The sequence below is a fragment of the Pongo abelii genome, chromosome 6 (assembly GCF_028885655.2).
Source record: "Pongo abelii isolate AG06213 chromosome 6, NHGRI_mPonAbe1-v2.0_pri, whole genome shotgun sequence".
NCBI classification, from domain to species: Eukaryota; Metazoa; Chordata; class Mammalia; order Primates; family Hominidae; genus Pongo; species Pongo abelii.
This window is the reverse complement of record NC_071991.2, coordinates 115,652,049-115,661,043: the sequence shown is the minus strand read 5'-3', so window position 1 is coordinate 115,661,043 and position 8,995 is coordinate 115,652,049. Positions and strand designations below refer to the sequence as shown.

At 35.5% G+C, this 8,995-nt stretch overlaps 1 long non-coding RNA gene across 1 annotated transcript in view; it reads right to left on the bottom strand.

The window, feature by feature from the left end:
* Window positions 1-1,085: 1,085 nt before the first annotated feature.
* LOC134761724 (uncharacterized) overlaps window positions 1,086-8,995 on the bottom strand; it is a 28,127-nt gene continuing 20,217 nt past the window's right edge. The window contains exon 3 of the long non-coding RNA XR_010140790.1: window positions 1,086-1,208. This is a non-coding gene — a long non-coding RNA (uncharacterized LOC134761724). The remainder of the gene's footprint in view (window positions 1,209-8,995) is intronic.

Here is an 8,995-nt window from a genome sequence, read left to right as displayed (position 1 = left end):
TTTTTAACTGAACTCCACGTACCTCAATCTCCTTGCTGTTCTTTGAAAACGTGAAACAGGCTCTCATCTGAGAGCACAGGATCTGTTCTTCCATTACCTGAAATAGTCTTCCCCCAATATCTGTGTGATGTATTTCCTCTACATATATATCCTTATATATATATATATATATATATATATATATATATATATAGACAAAAATATACACAGGTAAATACAAATTGTTATAGTGTATACATGGATCAGTATACATATGTATATTTCCTAGCTTTGTCTGCTGAAAGGTTCTAAACACAATAACACCCAGGTAGCAATGAGCACAACAACTAGGACTATAATCATACTTACTAAGTAGCATTCTCTAATAAATGAAACCAGAACTCCCTGGATAAATTTTAGAGCCGGTGCAGGAAAAATACCAAGATAAGCCTGGAGCAACTTGTATTGTCAGAAAGTAAGGACACACACACACACACACACACACACACACGTAGTATATAGTATATATATGATATCTGTGTAGTATATTTGGTGTGTATATATATACATAATGCTGCAAAAGGAACCAGGAGCCACCCTAAAATAGGTTCCATTGACCAAAGATAAAACAATGTGCAAAAAATAAATAATGATAGTATTGGTTTATAGCCCAAAGAACAAAATAAATATATTGAGTCTATGGTGATATAAATGATAGAATAAGTAAATGTGAAAGAAGGAACAAATCTTCCTTATGAAAGGATTTCAAATAAATGTAAAAGAGAATGAGTGAAATAAAAAATTCATCCTTAGAACACCACAGCAATAATTGCTTCAGTAAAGATCCATCGAACCATGAAACTGTAAAAAGAAACATAATGGTTAGGTAGATCTAAATAAATTGTTTTCTCCAATATATCTGTTAATTACTCTAGTGGTGTCAACTTATGCCCACATACCCTTTGATACTCCTCTCTTGAGCAAGTGAAGAGTAATCCCCTCCCCTTTGGGTTTAGACTGGACTTAGTGACTCTCTTCTAGCAAGCCCAGTAAGGAAAGGGAAAAGTGGTAACTTTATTCTGGAGAAACCTGGCAGACACCACCTTACCCAGTGATCATGGCTAGCACCACCAGTGATGTCACGTTGATAACATGGACTTTCTCATGTGATGTGATGACAGGGGCCCTTCACCTCTGTTCTGTTCTTCATCCAAACTCATTGCCCCAGTCTAAAAATCAGAAAACATCAGCAAACCAAAAATTGAGGGACATCCTACAAAATGCTTGGCCAATACTTTTAAAAAGTGCAAGGTTATAAAAAACAAGGGACCAACCAAGAAACTGTTATAGATCAGAGCAGACTAAGGAGACACCATAACCAGAAGCCACATAGTCTCCTAGATTACATCCAGGACAAAGCACATTAGTGGAAAAAACAAGAAATCAAAATAATTTGTAGTATAAAGTATTGTAGTAAAGTTAATTTTTCATTTTGATAAAGGTACCATGGATATGTGAGATGTCAATCTTAAAAGAATCTATGTGAAAGACCTAGGGGACTTCCTGTACTATCTTTAAAATTTTTTCATAATTTAAAGTTATTCTAAAATTTAAAAAACCTCTTTCCAGACAGAGCCATATTTTCATTTTTTATTTATTAAAAAACAAAACAACATTTTATTGTTTTGGAGGATTTTCACCTTCATCTAAGGCAATATCTTATTTTATATTTCTGCATATAATCATGTTTCATAATGCCAAAAAAAGTTTTAGGAACTACACTCATTATAGCAGGTTTTGATTTTTTAATTTGTTTTTAAAGTATGGTTTTATTTATTATTACCCCTTGATTCTTCTCTCTATTCTCACTTCCCTAGAATACCACTCTCAACTAGTCTATATCATTTCAAAATTGCACTGAAACATTTCTTTGATCAGCTCTTTATTAATGAGTTATCATGAGGAAACAGGAGAACAGGGCTTCCTCCTAATTAGTGGTATATGAGTTTAAGCTTGATGTCTTCTTCTGTGAACTGTTACTTAATTAGATTAGTGGTTTTACACTGTCTTAGCCACTGAGCTTTTTATTCAAAGTATGTATCTCTCCTTCTCCAAAATGTCTGAGGAATAACATATTCTATATGATTCAAAAGTCTTGAAATAACTATCATTTTGAAAATATATTCTGCTATTCATTAAGGCTATGAATTTCAGGTATCTCTAGTGCTGATATCACTTGGCAGTGAATATTTACCGTTTAATGATGGTTTACAGGACTTTATTTCTCCTTTACTCAGAACTGTGTATAAGGCCATAATGACCTAGTTCAAACCACATTTCCAGCCCAATTTCATCAACTTCCCTGGAAAAGTTTGGTCCAGCCACATATGCTTTAGCCCATTTTTCTTACATCACTCAGGTAAGAATGCTCATTCCCTATTTTCTACCTTGTGAACTCCATTTTCTCTCTCAAGCCTTATAAATTCCCTAAGCACAGAGACACCTTTAATTTTACTCCCATCAGATTTTTAAGTAGTGGGTTTTTTTTTGTTGTTGTTGTTGTTTGTTTTAGTTACTATGAAACTCTACTATGATTATATTTTATTTTTGTTTACATAGCTGTATTTAACAATGAAATCTTCATTCCCTGAGATTAAAAACTGTGACTTATTTAATTTCATGTCCTTACTCCATCTGGAATCCATCAGTGCCTAGCACATCATTTAGTATTACAGAGAGCACATGGTGCCAACACATTTATTTAAAATGAAATGCTTGAACTTATGAGGAATGAAAAAGAATACATTTAAAATTCTTTATAACCTACATTGGACTCCAGATAGTTTATACTCTAAAATATTTAAATGGATTAATTAAAACATTCCTTAGAGCTTACAGTTCTGTTACCAGGCAGCTTAACTTCAAAACACATTATTAAACTTTTTTTTCCCTTTCTACTGGTTTTCAAGTAAAACCTTGAAACTGCAGAAGTCTTTTCCCTTATCCTTAAAAGAGACGGCACATCCCTGCCTTTCTCACCATGTATACTCCCTTCACATTTATTTAATTGTATTCTAGTATCTATTTACATGCCTTCTTAGAAATTCCAGGGGCTCATCTTGAGACAGACAGACAAATCCTGGGGACCCAATTGCAAAATTCTGGAGATTACTTCAAAGTCACAACCCAGCCATACTTGAGACAATGCCAGCCTGCAATCCAGGTGGGCTGGGACCCAAGATAGCCACGGGAAAAAGACACCAGACATTGTACTCAGCACATTTATTGTGTGCCTTCCTTATCGAATTTTCTCTTCTTAAACTCTTGCCTTCCCACCAGAAATCGAAGCGGTTGCTTTGGGTAGGAAATCGGCCACTTCCTCATTTCTAGTTTTGATTAATAAAAACACTTTCTTTCTACCAGATCTTGCTCTTTTTCACTGGACTCTGCCAGCCATGAGCATCCTGACCCATGTCAGTCACATTTCCACTCAGTACTTTACTTTTACACCTTTAGTGATGCTCCATACAAGATAAACTATTTTGTGTAAGTTTTGAATAAAAAGTGCTTATAATATCATTGCTCATTTAAATATTCATGCAATGCATATTTATAAGTATAATGGAAGAGGAGCTAAACTAGTGTCCACGAGTGGAAACTTCCTTAATAAATGGTAAAAACAGCCAACTTAAACCAGATCTATAGCATCAATATACATTAGAATTGTCAGGATGGAACATCGAATCGTATTACATTATCTTGAGCAAGAGACATACACACTCAATTAAGATACAAAGAAGTTGAAATAAAGTCAACATTTTTTTAAGAAGAATATTTTGTCAAGAATATCACAGGAAAAATTTTAACTTCCTTGTGAAATATCACCTGTGCATAAGATGGGAATCTTTCCACTTATTATTTTCTTGAAAATTGCCATGTGTGAAAAGTAAATTACTATCAACTTTTAGTTCCAGCCAACATGGCATAGGCTCATTCCTCCCAGCTACTCCTTCTTACAATTAAAAAATCCTGGACAAAACACAACAAGCAAAGACAGAAAGACTCTGGATGGTGGAAAGAAGAAGGCAGCCTACCTCAGGACACCAGGACTTGCAGAATGACATGAGAACAAGTTTGATGGTTTCCATATTGCCTCCCATATACCCCAGCCAGAGTGCTGCTAACGCCTCCAACCTAGAACTACTAACAGACACAGATTTAAAAATAATTTTAAAAAAGAAGCACCTAAGAAAGTCTGCTTCCTCTAGCTAAGGAAAAACGGTGACCTAACAACGGAAAATCTTCTTGCCCATTCCCAAGATGGGAAATAAATACATATAAAGGTATTCAACTCCCCCCAACTCTAGCCATCGCCAAAAGAAACTGATACTCCCAGTTCCTGTCTTCCTTCACCTTCTCACCCTCACCTCCCCCTAGTTTCAGCAGAGATGAACAGGAAGCTCATCATAAACCTATCTCTTGTTGCAGAGGCAAAAACTAGCTGCCCAGTTGTATCAGAGAGGCTGAGCAGGGAGCTAATCTTCCCACAACTGCTGGAATCATACAGTGGTATTATTACTCAATCAGGACAGTGTCAGCAGGATCCAGTGGGAAGATTAGTCTCCACCCTCACCCAGCATCAAGGAGAATGAACCAGATAGTGACAATTACCTTGGGCTAGTCAGCATTTCACATCCTGGTGTAAGCAGGACCCAGTGGGAAGCTGATCTTCCACACACCCAGCAGCAAACCCATTGAATGGGGTAATGCAAAGCAAGGCTAGTCAGTACTCTAGTTCCTACACCCCACCCCTGAAAATGGGGCTCAATGAGAAGGTGAGCCTCTTCCACCAACTGGAAACAAATAGACATAATGAGGCAGTTTGAGGTGGAACAGGATGGTATTCTGTGCCTACCCCCAAGAGTCACTCGGACCCAAAAGTGAGCTGAGCTTTTACCTCCATCCAGTAATCAAGGAAGTAGAATAAGGTGGTGGGAGGCTTAACTCTCAAAAGTCAACAGTAAATACAACAACAAACAATCCAATTAGAAAATGGGCAAAAGACGCATCATATGCTTCATCACAGAGGATATAAGATGGGAAATAAGTACATAAAAAGGTATTCAACATCGTTAGCCACACAGAATGCAAATCAGATATACACACTTATGAGAATAGCTAAAATAGAAAATAGAAACACCAAATACTGGCGAGAATGCAGAGAATCACTCATACATTGCAGGTGGGAACATAAAATAGCACAGCTACTCTAAAAGCTTCTTATAGTACTAAACATGCTCTTACCGCATATCCCAGAAATTGTACTACTGGAACGAAAAAAAGCTCCATTTATTTCAGCAAAATGAAAACTTTTTACACAAAATCCTGTGCACGAATGTTTGTGACAGCTTTATTTGTAATAAATTCCAAACTGGAAACAACCCAATGCCCTTCAAAAGGTGACTTGTTAAACAAAATGTGGTACATCCATGCCGTGGAATATAACTCAGTAATAAAAAAGGAACACTATTAATACATACAACATGGGTGGATCTCAAGGGAGTTATGATGAGTAAAATTAAAAGCCAGTCCCAAACATTACATAATGTAGGATTCCAATTATATAATAATTTTGAAATGACAAAATTCTAGAAAAGAGGACAAATTAGTCATTTTCAGTGTTTATGGAGGTGTGGACAGGAGGGAGGTGGGTGTGGTTATAAAAGGGTAGTAAGAGGGATTCTGGTGATGGAATCATTTGTATCTTGACAGTATTGGTTGTCACAAACCCACAATGATAAATTTGCATATAACTAAATATGTACATACACACACATGCACTTGAGTGCATGCAAAACTTGAAAAACCTAAATAAGGTTGAAGATATGTATCAATGTTAATTTTCTTGTTGTTATTTTGTATTATAATTATGTAATACTGATGATACCATTGTAGAACTAATTTAAGGGTATATGGAATCTATATTATTTCTTAGGCTGCATGTGAATCTACAATTATCTTATAAATGTTTCTTTAAAGTAAATTGTGAAGTATTTAAAGTCAATGCAACTCAGTAAAGAATACTGCTTTGTTATGCTTAGCCGTAGCACTCTATATTTCTGTTAGAAAAGGGATGTTTTTCTGAAACTTTAAATCATAAGCCATGCCTGGAATTATCACCTTTGTCCTGCAATATGCTTTGAAATATTTTCATGAATTCAGAGTTACACAAGCTGATAGTATAAGGCCCACCACTGCTGAGAGAAGAAAGTACTTTTAATAAACACACAGAGTTCCTCTAATCTAGTAAAAGATCAATCCTGATATAATCCTTGTACAGAATTTCGTAAGTGTGAGAAATGCTAAATATTAACAGTCCTATAACAAATCTATGCATGCTTAGAAAAAGTAACACACAGGCACACAAATACACACACACACAGATGTGATGTTACAATGTTCCACTAAGCACTGATAACCATGTACTTTGTATTTTGTAACCATTTTGATACAGGGTGAACATTTTCTAAAAAATAAATGTGAGCTTTTTAGGAAATGTATATTTTAATGTTCTATTAAGAGACATATTCTGAGTAAATGATAAGTATTTTCAAAGCATTGGGTAGTTTCCAATGGGCTGAAGATATAAAACCTAACATTATTGTAAAACAAGAAATAAAAGTTTACTTATTAAATGTAGGCTGGGCGTGGTGACTCACGCCTGGAATTCTGGCACTTTGAGAGGTCAAGGCTCCCAAGGATTACTTGAGCCCAGGAGTTCGAGGCTGCAGTGAGCCATGATTGTGCCACTGCACTTCAGCCTGGGTGGCAGAGCAAGACCCTGTCTCTTAAAACATAAAATAAAATAAAATGTAAATTTTAATTTCCAATGAAGGGATACATTCTGACAAAGCAACCTCTTGGGAACCTAAAACATGAAATGATATAAAAACAAAGTATATTGTTGTTCGCAGTGAAAATAGTTGTTATCTTTTTGTATCATTATTGTCAAGGTTGAAACAGGAAGTACCTGAATGATATCTCAAGCAATGCACGTTAAACTAAAGACAGGACAGCATTAAAGAACATGGTGACTCCTAAAGAGATATGATTGATTGATGGATCATATTTTAAAAGTCTTGATACTTGAGGTCAAGGAATGAAGATAAAAACTACCTGAAATTTTTCAAAAACAAAGTAAAAGGTGACATCACATCAGAACAAGAGTGAAAACTATGGAGGGAGAAACAACCAAAAAAGAAACTCTAAATTAAAATTAAAAACTTCCAGGGGCCGGGCACGGTGGCTCACGCCTGTAATCCCAGCACTTGGGGAGGCTGAGCCTTGTGGATCAGCTGAGGTCAGTAGTTTGAGACCAGCCTAGCCAATGTGGTGAAACTCCATCTCTACTAAAAATACAAAAACTTAGCTGGTCGTGGCGGTGGACACTTGTAATCCCCGCTACTCGGGAGGCTGAGACAGGAGAATCCCTTGAACCTGAGAGGTGGAGGTCGCAGTGAGCCGAGGTTGCACCACTGTACTCCAGCCTGGGCAACAAAAGTGAAACTCCATCTCAAAAAAACAAAAACAAAACAAACAAACAAACAAAACTGTCAGGGGCAAAAATACTTGACAGCATAGTTAGTTATTACATAAACCTTCATTCCCCGTGGCCCTGATAACATCAAGACAAAACCAAAAGATGCTAGGCTGAACCAGGAAGGGAAGTGTAATAACTTTATTGGATTGGACTGCCTTAGCCTTAGTGAGTGTGGGCGAAGTGAGAGGAACTTGTATGTTAGTGGATATAATCACAAGTGCATTTTTTGAAGAGAGCTCTTTGTTCTGTTCAGTTTAAATGGAATCTGTAAAAAAAGGGAAAATGGGATGTTATAAAGTTACCTTTCTCAATATCCTGCAGGTGAAAGGGATTTCTGACTCATATCAATAAAATATTTAAATTGAGACATTGAAAATTTGTGTTTGAACATAAATTAGAAAATAAAATTCATACTTTAATACCTTTTTTATCTTTACTATTCTAAAGAAACTGTAGGCTTAAGAAGATCTGGTGGGCAAGTCAAATTTATGAACAGAGTTAAGAACATTGAAAAATTGTGACCAGGAATATAAATAGAATGTTAGAATGTCTTTCCACTGTGAAAATGAAGCTTTATAGAACTTGTAGACATGGCAAAAATTCTATTTCTCAAAATCATAAAGAGAAACAGACAAAAAGGCTGGTCATAGGTCAGTTACCTTGATAGATCTGGTCAGATTGTGAAAGGGGCTCAGGCACTGAAAGGATAAATTACTTTTTACCTGCCTGAAAAAGGCCAAGGGAAAAAAAGCATCTTTGGGGCTGAAAACTATTAGAACATTGTAGCTGTCTTGTGGAAATTGTTAATATCCAGGACAGCCACATTAGTTATTTTGAAGAAAAAGTGTAGATTATGAGGAGGATATGGTTGTCTCATTATTGTTAGTAAAAAGATAGAGATGACTTATTTAGTACGTTAGGGTAAATGTGCTTCTATTTTTAGTCAATTATTAAATATTTAATTTTATTAAATATTAATATATTTAATATTAATTAAAATTAACATATTAAATATTTAATTTTATTAAAAATTTAAATTTTTAATAATTTCCCAGATGATGTTCATGTGCTAATCTAAGGACTACACTTTGAGAACCACTACCCTAGAAGAATTCAGAACAGGAAAGTTATCACTGTTGACTGGAATAGCTGAGCATGTTTTGCAGAGTGATGAATACATATTTAATTGTTATCAGTATATAATTTGTATTCAGGCAGTCAATGGTAAATTCAATAGTTATTTTGTTACTGTTTTTTTCCCCCTCCTGCTCCTTTTCCTTTGCCTTCTTATTTTCTTCTCTTCTTCTTTGGGCTGAGAATAAATCGTCTCCAAAATCCTTCATTATAATCTTAATTTTTTCTTAAGAAATCATGTGTGTGTCTTAGTAATTTAAACTGCTACATTCCTATGTGGTG